The sequence below is a fragment of the Patiria miniata genome, unplaced genomic scaffold (genome assembly GCF_015706575.1).
Source record: "Patiria miniata isolate m_02_andy unplaced genomic scaffold, ASM1570657v1 HiC_scaffold_7, whole genome shotgun sequence".
Lineage (NCBI taxonomy): Eukaryota > Metazoa > Echinodermata > Asteroidea > Valvatida > Asterinidae > Patiria > Patiria miniata.
In genome coordinates, this window is record NW_024037074.1 from 33717822 (window position 1) to 33732149 (window position 14328).

At 39.7% G+C, this 14328-nt stretch overlaps 1 protein-coding gene across 4 annotated transcripts in view; it reads right to left on the bottom strand.

The window, feature by feature from the left end:
* Nucleotides 1–1119: 1119 nt before the first annotated feature.
* The window catches only part of LOC119746421 (piggyBac transposable element-derived protein 4-like), a 34800-nt gene continuing 21591 nt past the window's right edge, over nucleotides 1120–14328 (bottom strand). For 3 of the 4 annotated variants that reach the window (XR_005273741.1, XR_005273743.1, XR_005273742.1), the window contains exon 3: nucleotides 1120–1193. The gene's annotated coding sequence lies outside the window, so the exon portion shown is untranslated. The remainder of the gene's footprint in view (nucleotides 1194–14328) is intronic. The other variant, XR_005273744.1, reaches the window with a different exon arrangement.

The window sequence follows — 14328 nt, forward strand, 5'->3', positions numbered from 1 at the left end:
ATTTGTACCAAATGAAAAACAACCTAGGCAGAGACTTGGCCAGGAGCCCAGGAAGCGCGATACACATTTCTGTCAACACCTGGGCCTAATGATTTTGTGCATTTTATTCTAGGATAAAAAAATGGAGCTGCTGATAAGTACAGTAATTTGCTAAGTTTTCAGGAAATATTTGCTGAGCAAAAACAGCTTACCAGTCAAATTGTCATGAGATTTTACATTGCTTGAGACTGGTTTCCGGCTGATATTAGCTAGTACATAAAAATTGGTTAAGCAATATTTTCTGTTTAAAGCTGTTTGTAGGACAAGACAAAGTGATATAAACAAAACTTTCCAATAACTAAACTGTGAACAGAAATAGAAATGTAACATGGTGCGTGTTTATGGTGTAAATCGAGAACACACGTGCAACATCATCGATGATTTGAGAACAGGAACCAAATCGAGGACCACCTTGATTAGAAAAAGAGTACAAAACCAATGAGAGCTTTTGCTTATAAGTAAGAGTGCAAAACAAAGGAAAAGGGAAGAGGAACAATAGGAGATTTAAATCATCAAGAAACCTGCGTGTACATGTGTATGTCGTAATCAGGCAGGAATTGGGTAGCGCTACCGGTACGAGTGGAAAAACAGCTACAAAATGACATGGGGATGATTTTTGACGATTTCGAGATTTTTTTTTTTAATTTGTGATGTTACCAATGTTTAAAATGTTCTGCAAACGTTTCAAACTAAAATTTCAACGACAAAGTATTTTTATCAAGACACATTTAGAGAGGCGTGTCATTTCACAAAATGACACTTTGTTCCAGATTCTGTTCTGAAATGACACAAAAGTAGCATGACATTTCGGACAGTCTGATTTCAAAATTTAATAACTTCACTTGGGGAATATCCAATTGCAAAAAAAGAAAGTGGCATTTCCAAGAGCAAGGTCTATATTTTACTAATACTGCAATAACTCAAAATTGACTTCTTGCCCAAAAGTGCCTGATTTTGACATACCATGTCACGTCTGTACCTAAGAGTGATATCAGTGATTATTTACCATACAAGTCTCTTCTTTCAAAATGAAACTAAACTTACCTTCTATAAAGGACAATGACGTGAATCCTGACACACAAAACTTGACTGTAATTTTTTTGCCCAAAGACGCTGGATGCCTGTAGTTCACAGATCTTTTCTCATAGAACAAACTGCAAAAACAAGGAAAGAAAAATGTAATAAATATGGGAGATTCTCCATTAATAATTACTACAATCAGGATACTGTTTTCACCAATGCCTGAGGCCATTTGGTTAGTGAATTGTCCTTATCCAGTATTGGTAACATTTTAGGGTAAACATTAATTTTGCAAATTTCCCCTGAAAAGAACGTTCTTCCCTAGCATTCTCAGAAACGGAAAGCTGTAGGTTTATGTTTTACTTTCAGTTCGTCATCAATAAACGGGTGTCATTATATAGTAAAACTTAAATTTTAAAATACAAATAATATTCTTTTGACAGTGAACTTTGGAATCAAATACAAATGAACAAGCAGCTTTGTTTACACTATGTTTATGTTCGGCACAGCGCCAAATCGGTTGCTATGTGCGTAACTACCAACGCAACAGCCGTACTCGGATCTGTACTCAAATTGGCACCGAGGAGTTTCAACATCGCTGCATCATTGCACATAATCATAAAACAATAATTAGTTTTGTTCAAATTTTTCTAACAACATCCACGACATGTTGATGCCACCAAAAGCCTAGCCTGCTGATGATGATCACATTTGCTGACTGTGATACATGGGACGAAATGTCCTCGTACTTTGTTCACAGGTGTTCTTTCATGTACATTGTACATGTACACGCTGGGCTGGGACAATGCCTCCTAATAATATCCCAATCTGACTCCCGTAAGGAAATAAACAGAACTAATGGTCTATACAGGGTGTGTCAAAAAATACGAAACCCAAATGTCGGGACCATTTTTTTTTTAGTGAAGTTCTTCATGTAGCACTTTCAAAATCTAGGAAATGAAAGCCCAATTCACAAGTTTTATTTTAGTACAAGAATCATTCAAATCACTCACGAACTTTTCAAGGAATGTTAAACACAACCACCGTTTAAATTTCTGTCCACGGATCACAAAAAGGTAAGTGCTCTTCCAGCAAAACAAAAAGCAAATTCAAACACATAGGGATGTGTGTGAATTGTTTTCGTTTTGCTGAACGAGCGCACACCTTTTTTGTGATCTGTGGACAGAAATTTAAAACGGTGGTTGGGTTTAACATTCCTTGAAAAGTTCGTGAGTGATTTGAATGATTCTTGTACTAAAATAAAGCTTGTGAATTGGGCTTTCATTTCCAAGATTTTGAAAGTGCTACATGCAGAACTTCACTGAAACAATAGTCCCGACATTTGGTGGTTTTTTTCCTCACCCTGTATTTCAGCACTGACCATCACTGAAAGCAAAGGGATATTTTTGCATTTTCAATTCACCCGCCATTCATACTATTGCTTCTTGACCATTATGTCATGATGCACAAAGATGTACATGTTTTGCACAGTTTGCACAGTCTCTGCAATGTCCAGATTACCACCCAAAGTTCACACACAGAAGTGAAAAAGGAAAAACTTTCACTTCGAAATCTAGAAACCTGTAAATTGTTTCATTCTACCTGCAGATCTCAGATGTTAAAAAAAACATGGGTTGCCTGTTCAGTAAACAATGACCACGCTTAATGAAGGTCAATACTATCATTTGCCTTGTCACGAACATGCACTTCATTTCCTCTATTTTTTTCCCATGCGTACAATGAAACTGTCCAGTTGTCCTTTTCGTTTTACTCTCACATCTATTTCCTTGTTACCACCAGGTTCATGCATGATGAATTTTTTTTTTTTTTTTTGTGGGTTTTTTTTTGCAAGCATTGGAAAACATGAGTGTGCGGTGATCATAAAAAAATCTGTTGGTAAAGAACAAAAGGTTCTTGCGTGTTAACTATTTCACAACACACATGCAGTGAATGGAAATAGGTTTGAGGCAGCGGGGGAAAACAGTGGAGTGCGGCCTAGTGGTTAGGGTTCGTGACTCATGATCAGAGGGGCAGGGGTTCCATTCCAGCTGCTGGACATTTGTTACGTCCTTGGGCAAGCCACTTCAACCCCACTTGCCTCTCTTCAGTCTCCACCCAGGAGTACAAATGGTACCAGCATTAGCTGGGAATAACCTACGATGGACTAGCATCATCCAGGGGTGTTGTTTATGGCCAGCCTGATGGCCACATTGACTCGTGACAGACAAAAATAATGATGGTGTTGATCCTCTTGAGAGTACATGTACATTATAGTTGTAGCCAAAACAAAATCGACACCAAACATGTCCCATCCTTCAATAGTACATGGACACCCGTTACACCTATGTTAAGGGAAAAGGAGGAAACATCTCAGTTATTATGTATGATGATTCAAACATACACGATAAGTTGAAAGTAAAAATATAAAAAAGCTGGAAAGGCGTGGTATCAGGAGTGAAAGCGTTCATTCAGTTGTTATTGTTTCCTTGATAGTTTCCTCAGGCTGTGCTAATGAAATAAACACATTTCATTTACTTTGCAGTAACATCCCACTGCACTGAACTGCACTGAACTGCACGCATATGTCATTCAGCATATTTTACTAATGTACACTTTGTAGCCTACATGTACAAAATATAATGGATTCTGCGAAGTACCGGTAGATGGCATGGATTCTGCAAAGTACCGGTAGATGGCACATTTGTGACCATTTTTAAGAGCTCCAGTGGGAAGCACACACTGCGTGGCGTACTCGTTCGTACTTACACGTATGGCACAAAGTACGCAAAGTGTTCTAAACATGCATAAACACATACATGTAGTGTCTTTTACATGAGCATCGGGGCACCCTCAGCGATTCATTCCATCAATGTCTCCCCAAGTGTTCTCCCCGCACTCTCCCTTTGTAAACGTTGAGGGGGTACTTGAGCATGGACACTATGAGCCCGAGCAGTCTACACTCCCCAACCTAAACTCAGAAAATTGTGCAAGGCACCTCCGTGGATTCCGCGGCACATACTTATTATCTGTTCTTCAAACTTTCAAGGAGCATCAAGCCCCGAAGTGCAGTCACTATGGGATGTAAATCCTGCGAAAACTTCCAAACCTCCTGGCGGATTTTGTTAGGATCTGGGAGGGTGTAGGGTTGAGGTGTCACAAATGCATCAGAGCATAACATTAAAAAAAAACTAAGGACCCCCCCCCCCCCCCCACCACCACCCAAAATAAAATGAACCTTACTATATAACTTTTCAAAAGAAAGTTCAAATGTTTAACTTCGACTAGCAGGTATGGATAAATGACTCCACAACTTTCTCTAAGTCAAGGCCAATCTGTCCAAGTGTAAGACTCTCTCAACAATCTCCCTCAAGATCAGCCTGTAGACTTCCTGGGGAGACAGGGGGCACACCTCTCTCCAGACTCAAAAAGAAATTCTCAACAACTTTTCAAGATGGGCTGTGTTGTACTAGTCTGATTTGGTTGTAGCCCCAATTAACGGTAATCCATATCAATGCACTGCCCCCAGACTATTTTGATAACTAAAGGAAGGGCGGATAGGTGCAGTAACTTCAAGAGATGACTGGCTGTCAAAAAATATAAAAGCAAATTCTGAGGGTGCAGCGGCAACGCCTCAAGCGCAGTGTGTATTGCCCTACTTCCTGATCTGTCACTGGTGTACACAATGCAATACTAAGATTTGAAAACTACAGCTGTGGGGTTTCTGTTACTTGTTTGCTTCTAAAGCAAAATTGTGCATTGGACTTTGCGTGAACAAAAGTGAGCACTAGTCAAGAAGCAACAATATATTGGCAGAACTCAAATTGTACTTCGCTGGTTCGTGCATGCTGTTCAGGTACTTTTACATGTATGCATGTGATTACTGAACACTCACAGGGTCCCCTGCTGCCTGACGGGTTATCTGAACAATAGCTAGCATGATGCTTTCACCATTGGAAGGGGCCTTCGTGATAGAAGTGAGAGTGTGCCACGATTGGTGTGCACCAGGGAAGATAGGGAGACTGGTTCCCATTTTCCCAATCCCTCCAGAAACCAGAACGGACACCGGTACCGGGGTTTATAAATGCTGAATTTTAAATCTGTTTTCAGACACTCTGAATCTGTATTCAGATGCTCCACAGAGCGTCTAGAATCCAAAACTTTTCGGGGCCCTTAAGTGGACCACAAACTCCAAACCGTTTGGGCTTTGCGCTCGCATTAGTTTTGATCAAGCTCCATGGCCAAATTCTCACTCTCAGCTCTTACTCAAAGTTGGCAGCCCAGGCACAGAGTCCACGCTTTGTGTTTTAGTTCCAAGAATAAAGCAATGGGATTTTGAAGTTTTGAACAAACATGGTGTCCAAACATTTCAAACGCTGTCATGTGTCCCCTCTGTGTTTGACATTCACAGACAAGTTGGTCTGCAGCTGGTCAATAAAACTTGAGAGTGACATACTTTGAGGGGATTCAAGATTTTTCCAGTGTGAATACACAAGTGTGATTGGGCTGAACTCCCCCAAGTACTTAGGAAATGGGTTGGCACACAGCTGGGTCAAATAAAGGCGGGGCTTCCTCCACAGATTTGGATAGCTGCCAATTTTTCTTATGCATGTGATGGAAGGGTTTGGCCTTCCTTGTATTTCTTTTCTTGGTGGGTCAACCCACATGTGAAATCCTGTTGTATGGTCCAGACATAACATGTACGGTACATGTACATGTACCGGGTACATAGTCTAAATGTACAAACTGTATTCTTGTACCTGCTTAAATACAGTCACCACAAGCGAGTTTGTTCAAACAGGCATTTTTGTCTATGACTGTGCATAAACATGCAAGGCCTGAAGCCAAAGCTAATTTTGCTGCAAAACTGTCTGATCTGTGGCCTTAAATTATTGTGAATAATACTTGATATAAATGACACTGACCCACAAGGAAAACTGGCCATACCTTGTACCTGTACTGTACACACGGAGTTTGAGTATCGATAATGTCCACAAATATATACATACAGGGCTACACCAGCAAGAACCTTGTCAGTGTCATAGAAGCAACTTCCACCAAGTATGAACGTCATTAAATTTGACCCTGCAGTTCAAGCCAGGACTGCGATGAATTAACGCACAATGGGAAACCAGTGACTGGTTTGTCAAATACAAAATGGCACATATAAGAGAGTAACAAATATAACTTTGCAAATTATGGTAGCATGTTCCCTTACTCTATATGGAAGTATGGACCCACTGAATGGTTGAGTTCTGAAAAAAAAGGTTTACTTATGATGGTGTTGGTTTTGGACAAGAGAGGGCAGTATTGTCTAGATCAAGAATAACATATCTGGGTGGAGCTAGGTTGACTGTAGACTAGCGGATATTTTGATAAGGATTGAATCCCTAATTAAATACATGTAGGAAACGAAAGGTTTATTTTTATACAAACCACACCCTATCACAAAGCGGAACAAAAATATTTAAAAGAATACCGGTATTTATATGTTCATCAAGGTAAATATTAAGTATATGAAAGTGCACATGTATGTGTATACACTGTATTGGTTTTAATTAAGGATCCTGTTATTAACTGCAAAAGATAACAGGCAAATTGGGGCACTAATCACTGGAGAAACTATTGCGCACGCTATTGTACAAAGCAACTTCCCTATGGTGGATTATCTGAATAATGTTTTGGCCATTGAAGGGATCTTCATTATAGAATTGATGAGAGTGCATCTTTATTGGTCTTTGTAGCTACCGGTAGTGAACTTTACATTACATTCAGGAACAAACACTGGGTTTTATTCATTCTCAGACAGTTTCCCTGTCACGTACCGGGTAAACTTTGAATTCAAAACATTGCCTAATTACCGTATCTTTAAAAAGCCGTGCAGTAACTCCAACCATGGTTCCTCCATGATCCAACTCAACCTCAACATAAGCTCCTGCCCTGACATGATTGAATTTTTGCACCTTGAAGTGCCATATGGTGTCCAGTCACATTTTAACAAAACTGATCCGTGCAATGAAAAAGTAACACCAGTCAATCCTCCACAAACGTGCCCGTACCACATTGACACATTCAGAGAGAAATCTGAGACTCTTGAGCCAGGCAATGAGCTGTTCCTGTAACTGAGGAGGCTGCGAGAAGTTTTTGGAGGGAAATACAAAGTATCTGATTTACACCTGAATTACCTCCCAAAGTCTGGTCAGGTTTCCAAGGCTTCGGGGCAGTTTTCCTTCAAATGCAAACAATCACGCATGTGAAACTAAACAAACATGATTCTTTTTTGGTAATTCAATTAACAACGTCCACATGTGCACATGTGGTTTTAATTACCATAATAGCACATGTGTGTGATAGGGTGCCTCACAAAGCAAGATGCAATATTGAAGAAAAGAACGTTGACAAAATTAAACAATAATTTTCACAACAACTTTGAATTAACACAGTTTATCACTGTGAGTGCAACAGCATTTGAGACCCAGAACACTAGATTTAAGCCACTAATTCCAATTGTTCCAAAGATAACCAAGCAACATCGTAGCCAAGAAATAAACTTTAAATAATACTTACCCGCTTCTTCAGACATCACAGTTTTACACTATCCAACAGACTTTCCATTCTCTCTGAGAGACAACATGCATCAGCCAATTCTTCACATTTCATATCTTCAAAATCATCATATCATCATTATTATTACAGCTTTTGAAGTTTGGATAAGCCCAAAGCACTAAAAGTAATTCCACAAAGCACTAAAAGTATGCATACTTGCCGTAGATAACACAGATCTGAAAGCCTGGGAGATATGTATCGCTATTGGCACAGCTAGGGGTTTATTTTCATATTTCCCTGTCACATGCCAATAATGCAGAGTCCAGGAGAGGTCAATGTGGGCTGTCAGTCTCAGGACATCCCAGTGATACGCAATCCGCCGGAGTTAATGAATGCGAATTGATACTGTCAAGTTGATTTCAACGGGGTGCGAGCTCGGCACGTAAGGGTACGTGGAAATGAGCATGAAGCTGTGTGGTTATTGGAAACGTGTTGACTTCCTAGAACGTCAAAAGCTGACGTGCTAAGTAATTATGAGTATCAAATGAAAGGTTTTTTTTTTCTTCTCAGACTTACCGGTACGCACATGTACCGGTATGAATACATAACACTGCTATTAGTATTGGCCTGAAATTTAAGCCGAGACCCAGACACTAATTAGAATGACAAATGACAAAACTATTTCTGCATGCACTAGAGCAAGCGGCACATCCAGGTTCAGGGTTGGGGAAGGGGGAAAGACAAGGTAAATGATTCTGAAAAAGTAGGCACAACATTTTTGCCTTGAAAAAAAATTTAATGGCAAGGGGAACTATCTCTGGTTGTGATCATGAAGGGCTACCACTTTCAAATCCTTATCTTAAAAAAGTAACATTTTGCATGGGGTTAACGCTGACTTAAGGGTGAAATATGCTACAAAGAAGTTTTGTGATGGTAGTGATAATAATATTTTGGGGGCTAATCATCCTTACTCGCAGCTGAGAAGCTGAATTGCGAAGGACGTGGCTACCATGTGGTCAAGCCGGAACGCATGTAAAGGCGCCTTAGGCTGCCGTCATATGACCCATGCCTGACCACGGAGCACAGCCAGATATCAAAAGTGTTGATTTTCACCGAGGGAGGAAAACCAGAGAGCCCGGAGAAAAACTGTCGTGGAACAACTCTACTCACATATGGTCCAACCGGGAATAGAACCTGGGGCCACATTTAGAGGCAAGTGCTTTACACACTAGCCACCCATGCCTCCCATAAATGCGCCATGATCAGAAAATATAAGTGACTGCTGAATTCGAATTGTCCATTTACCCTTTATTTGATAAAGAGAAGTTACGATATACACATTGGTTCATTTCTACTTAAAAAATAATTCGAAATTGGTTCATTTCTACTGTAAAAATAATTCTTAACCATAATAAGACTGCATGAAGCAAGACTGGATGCACTTACACGTGTACATTCATGGGGGTGTGTTGAAAGATCTGCTGGTTCAAAAATTTCTAAAAATAAAATTGCAGTATTTGCGGATAAAGGTGAAAACGTTTAAGGAGATGTTTCTAATTCAGGACTTAGAACATATCAAAGGCTAATAAAAGAAACTTGACATTTGGCGCAACTTTTGACTTTTTGATTTATTTTGACCGTCAATCATTAATGAAAGGCTGCAGTTTCTGATGCCAAGTTTTTGCGGTCTTGTCGTGAAGCACATACAGAGTTTGTTCTTAACTTTAACGCTTTGGTAAGTGACACCCTGGTGTGGTCTTTGGGCTGCTTACGTCAACCATCTCTCGGCTGTGCCGCTGAGCGACCAAGTTCAAACGTGTCACACACACCGCGAGACCAATATCTGAGGTATGGGCGGAATGTGAGGCTCTTTAAACTGTGATAAATTATAGGCCCCCATTATCTTGGCCCGGCTGATACGAGGCACTGATGGCCGGGGATTACTACAGTGACGTCAGTGCGCGATCGGTTACTTTCATCTGCAAGGCTTGAGCGCCGTAGACAACAAGTACGCAATGATTTCGGTTGATATAAATGGCCCCCACTAATTGCATTTCTGTGAACTTACGTATTTTTTGTTTCCCCTTTATTTTTTGCCAATGTTGTCATTAAAAACATTCTCTGCCCACGCTGTGTAGATTCTTTTCAAAAAACTATCCCTCATTAATTGGATGTAACATAAAATATCAGAGTTACGTTCACAGTATGCGTAGTGGCTGAAGACAGATAATATGAAGAAATGTTATAGTTTTAATAAAATCCAAATAAAAACGCACATCTCTTAAATTACATGCATCTAAACTGACATTGACTAAGAACAATTATCAGGTACCGGTACACTACAGTCTGACACGTAATGCTCCAGAAAATATTGGGGACTACATGTACATGTACATGTCTACAATGCATGTATCTAACAAGTACATGATCATGTGCAGTAGCATTTTGTCTTAGATAAATATACAAAGCTGGAATTAGAGCTTGTATCTAAACAAAAAAGACAAAAGATACAAACTCCCAGAGGGAGAATAGTCTTCATTTTTCCCACTGGGATGAAAATGCCTAGATAAGAGACAGTTTTCCTAAACAATTCCAGTCCCATGGTTCTATATTTCCAATCAACAATACAAACCACATATTTCTGTAGTTGAAACTTTGAACAAAAAAATGTCATTCACAAAAAAAATTTCCCAACAATAAGGCATGTTGAAACTTCAAACATTACATTCCACAAGAATCTCCACAATATTATGATTAAAAAGAAACTTTTGGACACATCTTGTTTTTACCTTTTCACGTCCTAACTGGGTTCCACTTTTTCTCACAACTCAGCAGTTTGACAATTGACACAGTTCAGACAATGCTTTCTGGGTTATTCAACTAACTGCCTTGAAACAAAAAGCTTGAAACATTTCTGGTGTAGAGCGAAACTTGGACTCTAGGACTTACGGACTGATTTATTGTATTAAGTAAGGCAAAATAAAAAAACAAAACATGTTTAGCGTCCCCGCCCGCTTCCTTTTTGGAGGCCGCCTCCTGTTTTTGTTTTTTGTGTGTGAAAAAAAAGCGACAAAATGATTTTAAACAGTGACATCATTTTGGCCTCTTTGTCTGTTGCATCTAGCCCATGTAAAAAGGGTATGTCATTTCCTGAGTCCAAGTGGCGGCCATTTAAAAAAAAGCTGGCGGCCATCTTGAAAAATAGCCTGGTCCGGCGGCCATTTTGGAAGAAAAAAACAAAAAAGGGCCTCCTCCTTCCTTTTTTTTCTTCAAAAAGGCAGGACGTTAGACATGTTTTTTTTTTTTATTTGGCCTAAGCCTAAGCAACGATAATTGGGACAGTGACAGGTCATGTGTTAGGGTTAGAGTCCATATAAGGTAAAAGAGACCAGATTTCATAGCAGTCCAAATTTCATAGACATTGGCCTCAGCTCATGATGTTCAACTTTCAAGAAACTTTTCTCATCTGCATATCCTGTTCACACAAGTCTCATAAATCAGGGGAAAAGATCACACAAGTTTTATAAATCAGGGGAAAAGACCATCATGTTGGTGATTTTTACTTTGAAATTTCCCATGTGAACAGGGCTTGTGACAAAAATTCTCTACATTCAGAACTAACACACATATAAAACTCATACCGGTACACACTAGGTCAATAGTCAGGTTAGTGGCCAGGGGGTAATGAAAGGGTCATAAGGGGTCATTCTTTCATTTACACCACCGCATTGCCCTTGGACACTCTCCATCATTGAGGTCTTTTTCCTCCCTGATCTTATCACTTCACACTGGTCAGCTTGATCCTTAATACTAGCAAAACATATACTTCATTTCATTAATTTGACAACCTTTTTGACAATGTTTGAACCTGACAATGACAACTTGATTGTTGCCACACACTTCAGTTGCAATGAAATCATTGGGAACAAGTATTTTTCTATGAATTAAGTTTTTGAATGCTAATTCCATGTTCATACATGTACTTCACATACATGTACCAAATAAGGAATTATAGGTTTGTCAGAATGTTTTTTTTTTAATAACCTCAGCTAATACATTACCAAAGTGTCAGAAAATGTTTAATTTCCTTAAAACAGATCAATTCCAAAAATAACAAATTTTGCAACAATAGTCTTTACATTATACAGATGATTTTTTTCTCCAATCTGTCCACTAATCTGTCCATCAGCATATGAAAAAAATACTTCAAGTTCAATACGCGATAAAAAAAATTACAAGTGCTAGATACATATGACGCTGTCTGCTTGAAAATTCTGAAGTGCCTGTATAATTACTGCGTTTTCAACAGCTTGCTAACCTGAGTGCAATTTATCACCTCCTAGGTGAGAAATAACAATATGAGGCTTGAGATTTGTTATTTCAATGTGACCTTTCACTTAACTGGGCTCCTTCAGGTCGTGGCTATGTCAGGATTTCATATTGCAGCAGCAGAGGACCCCTCAAATTAATATGGCACTTGAACTTTTGATTTATGTTATTTTTCAGACTGAACTTAAGGTACTTTCACAATCTCACACTAGCAAGAATTCAGAGTCTAGCCCTCTACATGGGTAACATTCAATCTGGATCAGGGTTGAGAGAATATGATCTGCCCAGGTAAAACAAAACTACACCTGACCCCTGTACTCACAGGTGTACATACATTTATGTACATGTACACGTACCGGTACATGTAAGTGTGATATAAGTAACCATCTCAAAACATTTATATGTAAGGTTTGTATTTGAAAAATTTGACAGATTTCTGTCCATGTTACGTAATGTAATCTTTTGAACATAAATACCATGTGATGTCTAATACACAGTAGATTGTCTTGTTTATTACGGGTAACAGGTTCATGTAGGAAAGGGCGTCAATCGCTTCTCAAAAGTGGGGGACATACCTTGATGAGTACTAATGCGAGTGCGAAGTGTGAAGCCCTAAGGGCATGGGGTTTGGGGCCCGCTTCAGTGCCCCGAAACATTATGGATTCTAGACGCTCAGTGGTGCAATCTGAGGCAATTTCTGACTACTAAGATCATCTTTTAAACTGTTCTGAGCTAAAGAATCGTTATAATAGGCTACAATTTTTATTCAGGGACGAAAAAGTGGGGGGGGGGGAGGGGACAAACGATATGATATCCCCCACTTTAACAATCTGCCGGGAAAGTCTTGTTTCCCCCCCCCCCTGTCCCCCACCGATTGACGCCCATGCATTTCATAAGAATGAAAAGGGACAATTTCTGGGTAAATACCCGGTACATGTTCCTTTATCGCAATTATAACTTTCTATCAATATTAATAACATTTCAATCCATGCTACGTGCGTAACATTCTGAGCATGTTATACTTATTTTGGGGCTAATCATCCTTACTTGCAGCTGAGAAGATGAATTGCAAGGGACGTGAAGGCATGTCACGGCGCCCGAGGCTGCCGCCACATGACCCATGTCTGACCAGGGAGCACAGCCAGAGATCCAAAGTGTTGATTTTTGCAGAGGGAGGAAACCGGGAGAGCCTGGAGAAAAACCCTCTTGTTACAGGAGAGAATCAACTATCAACTCTATTCCCATATGGTCCGAGCCGGGAATCGAACCTGGGCCACATTGGTGAGAGGCAAGCGCATTACGCACTAGCCACCCATGTATAGGCCCTACACCTTGTAAAATCTGCCTGGAACGTCTTAAAATTCTTGCTGAGCACTATCCTTAACATTGGGGTGGGAATATACAAGGGAAAAAGAGGACAAACAAGTTGATATTATTTTCCTGCTCATTTCCCAATAGCATGTCACACTTTTGTACCCCTTTAGTGTGGAATGACCCAAATACAAGTTGTATACCATTAAAAAACAAACACAAAATACAAACATGATGAGTGTAACAATGTCCATCCCCCCATCGCAATTTCTCGGAACTTGTTACTGCAGAAAAAAGGCGTTACACAAGTATAGATGTGTCACACTTTGACAAACATCCAACAACTGCAAAATGAGAGAAAAAGCTCATGAGAAGAGAAGACTACACCGTAGCAGGTAATCAGGACTGGATTACTGCCCAGGATCCCAGTTGCCATCCTCAACTGATAGATCGCAAGTTGTTGACAGTCAGAACTTGTTGACAGTGGTGTGAATTTTTAGCCTTAGGTGGCAGGGACACCAGATAGAAATCACATTGAAACCGGTGTTGATACAGGGGCAAAACTCCAGTATTTGTTGATGGCTTTTTAGGATACCTAGATTCTGGAAAATCTGCATAAACAAGCCGAAAAAAACCTTGCTGTCTTTACCATAACAAGCAAACTCACAACAGAATCACAAAGTCACATAAAAGAATTTGCAGGTGGAAAGTAATTTTTAGCACAATAGTGCTGAACTTCAATTTGTCCCCTGCCTGCCAAAACTTTGACCCGCAAAAAATCTCATTAAATTCACTGTTCAATTCATCATGCAGTTCTAATTTGGCCTGAAGGGCGTCTCTATGGTGACTTTTTTTGACACAGGTTGGATGCCCTAGGGAATTAATCATTTACCTGTAAACACATTATGATCATGGGAGGGTATTTGAGACACTTTATTTTTTTAATTAGGCGACTTTTAAAAAAAAAAACCACTAGTTTCTCATCCAGGCTTTTTGAAGTTAAGAAAAGGAGGCAGTTTTTCTCAAGAAGGCAGATGGGTTCTTCAATTTCTCTACTCTTTTGCTGATACCAGTTGTGTCCAAAAA